The sequence below is a fragment of the Anneissia japonica genome, unplaced genomic scaffold (assembly GCF_011630105.1).
Source record: "Anneissia japonica isolate Jap-2015-1 unplaced genomic scaffold, ASM1163010v1 scaffold6006_len2973_cov143, whole genome shotgun sequence".
NCBI classification, from domain to species: Eukaryota; Metazoa; Echinodermata; class Crinoidea; order Comatulida; family Comatulidae; genus Anneissia; species Anneissia japonica.
The window spans coordinates 1-2,973 of record NW_022752388.1 but is presented as its reverse complement, the minus strand read 5'-3'; the positions used below and the strand labels follow the sequence as shown (position 1 = coordinate 2,973).

Below are 2,973 nucleotides of genomic sequence, written 5' to 3'. Positions count from 1 at the left end.
ATTGGTTAAATAGTATGATTCTTGACAGTAGCATATGTCTAGTTAATGTTAGGTAAACATGATAAGTCTAGTTAATTTATGCTATATAATCTTGCCTTACTTTGAATGGCAACAGTTAATACTATGGAAATAAACTATGGGAAAATAGTAACTGTTTAATAAAAATAATTAACCATGGCTGAATAACAATTCACATTTTACCTTGAAATAACAGTGACAAAGAGGGACAACTACAATATTTATTTTTAGCAAATGGCATGACAAGGAGGTATAAATGCACAGTTTACTCGAATCAACTGTGTTAACTAAGCAAGCAACAACTTACTTTTCCATCTAAATCTATATGTAATACATTTTCTAAATATTTTATTAGAATATAAAAAAACAATAATATTCGTAATCAATTCATTATTACTTGAATTTGGATCATAGAGAAGAATTGCTTATAAAAATAATAATAATAATAATAATAGGCCTAATTTATATTGTAATTACATGACTAAAATATATATTTATTATTTTAATTTGTAAATAAAATTTTAAAAATAATTGTAATTCTTGCACACACGCATTCTAACTAAACAGCAGTTCTATTTCATATACGCATACGCATGCATCCTTCACGCAGTGACGTAACGCCTATGCGCTCTTGTGCAGGGCCCCAGACCCCTAGGGGTCCACAAGGTCCCCTACCCACAGGGTCCTCGATCTAGCACCTTGAACCAAAAAGGCTTTGTTGATACATAACAGCATACTAATGTTAATTCATTTTGTTTGTATACTTGGTTAGCCTATACATGGGTTTTTAATCGTTTGTAATTTTAGTATTTACTATTTTATTTTATGCGTTTCTTTGGTATTATTGTACATTTATTTGATAGTTTATACATGACTAACATATGAAGTTATATATTGAATGTTATTTTGGAATAATCTGACTCAAAATTGCGTTGAAAGGAACTAAACTGGGTACTTATATCCTTTTGCCAAAGTTTGTCAACATGTCTTGAATCAGAAAACCCACGGCAAAAGGGCATAACTGACATTTTGAGCGCAAAAATCAATATTTATAGAAAAAATGTGTGCTACACTGGAAGAGACATTATTTGTCTACTTGAATATATTCCATGAAATCAAATACTAAAGCAAAATTTAGGGCTAAATAAATTACACGTTTTGCTTAATATCTCCAAAACAGCAACAGGAATGATGTTTTGCCCTACCTGAATGCTCAGTACGTCCCCAAATACTAGCGAAAAAAAAATCGCAAGTAATTCGGGTGGGAATCGAACCCACGACCTCCAGGTATCTAGCCTGATGTCTTAACCACTAGACCACCGAGCTTGCGCTTGGTGACTAGTGATGAATTCGATCCCCTAGTAGCAGCAGGTACTGCAAGTGTTATTAGGATATGAGTTTGCGTCAGGAAATTATCATAAGAGTGATGTTTTGCCCTACCTGACGTGTAATCGTACTGAATACTCAGTACGTCCCCTAATACTAGCGAAAAAAATCACTTGCGATATTTACTATATTCTTGCCAAATAAAAACAGTCCATCCCTCATCGATAAAAAAAAAAAAGGTGAAATAATCTATTGTTGCGATTGAAAAAAAACAAAAACAAAATCCGTCCTCCCTCATCAATTTAAAAAAAAAAAAGAATCTAATCATTTTTTCTATTTGCCCTTAGGAAGAACAAATTCATGATTGTTTTAGATTGTTTTTAATACCTTTATATTATAAAACATTATTTGACTGGTTCCATAACTACTTTAATTAAAAATATATATTTTTTTAAGTGGTTTAGATATGCTTTTAAAACATTATTTGACTGGTCATATAAGGCCTGTATTGTATACTGCTTAATGTCCATCTTGACAAACAACACATGTTTTTCAGTGTACTGTAGCCTATGTACTGTAGGAGTAACTGTACCATGACCACCCAGCAAGAAAACCTTTATAGAATAAGACCAACCTATTCAATTAGCCTAGACAAGAAAAAGGCATGTGTATTTTTATATTTAGTAGAAACAAACCCTGGTATGTGCTCTAAATATTTACTTTTGGATAGATAATGGGTTTGTCTGAACTTGTAGTACTGCTGATAATAATGAGCAATACCATTTTGTGGTACAGTATAGGTCAGTTTACATGTTCAAGATGTAAACTTGGACTTTCTGATTGCTTTTGCTTTTGTTGAAAATACTTTGATTGAAGATATGGGTCATCAATAGACACAATCAGTGACCCAATGGTCAGGAAACTTTTAGTGAGTGTAGAATGCAAAGCATCTAGTGTATAAGAACTTCTTAAGTAAAACAAAGGGGAAATGTTTGACTTTAAAACAACCAAATGATATTGGAAATGTAGTATTGTTAAAAATGTTACTATATTGTTCTCTGTATTTTAGGCTCTAGAATCTAGATCTTATCTTAGCTAGCCTAGAATTGCAGTAGCTCAGACTTGCAGCAGACAGTAAAGCACAGCCTCTCCCAATTCCTGATAAGCCTTTTATACCTTTTGAAGCATTAGCGATAAGCAAACCATTCTAACAATCATAATTTTCAAATATTGTATTAAACTTGAAAATATTTCTAAACATTTTTTATTAGTTAACTGGTGTTCTGACAAGCCATGTGACTTATGTAAACTCAGTTGGAAAAAAAAAAACTATCCTTTTTCATACTCTTCCTGGTGTCTACTTTTCAAAAGTGGGAGCGATTGGTAGCTCAAAAGCAGTTCCTCGTCCTAATATTTTAAAAAAAAGAAAACGAGGGCACTTTTTTCTACTCCGAGATGGCAAATCCAAGATGATCGATAAAAAATACCTACTACAGTACTTTCTCACTTTTACCAAGTAGACGCTTTGAAACCAAATAAAAGGAGCGCTAAACATGATTCATACCAAATGTATCCCCAACCACGAATGATGGAGAGAGGAATTTTACTGATGTGAGTTGGTCAAACTTT

The 2,973-nt window shown here is 32.5% G+C and overlaps 1 non-coding gene across 1 annotated transcript; it reads right to left on the bottom strand.

Annotated features, from left to right (window-relative positions):
- Positions 1-1,271: 1,271 nt before the first annotated feature.
- On the bottom strand, positions 1,272-1,344 carry Trnas-aga. Its single transcript has one exon. It is a non-coding gene; the product is annotated as a tRNA-Ser (tRNA).
- Positions 1,345-2,973: the final 1,629 nt, after the last annotated feature.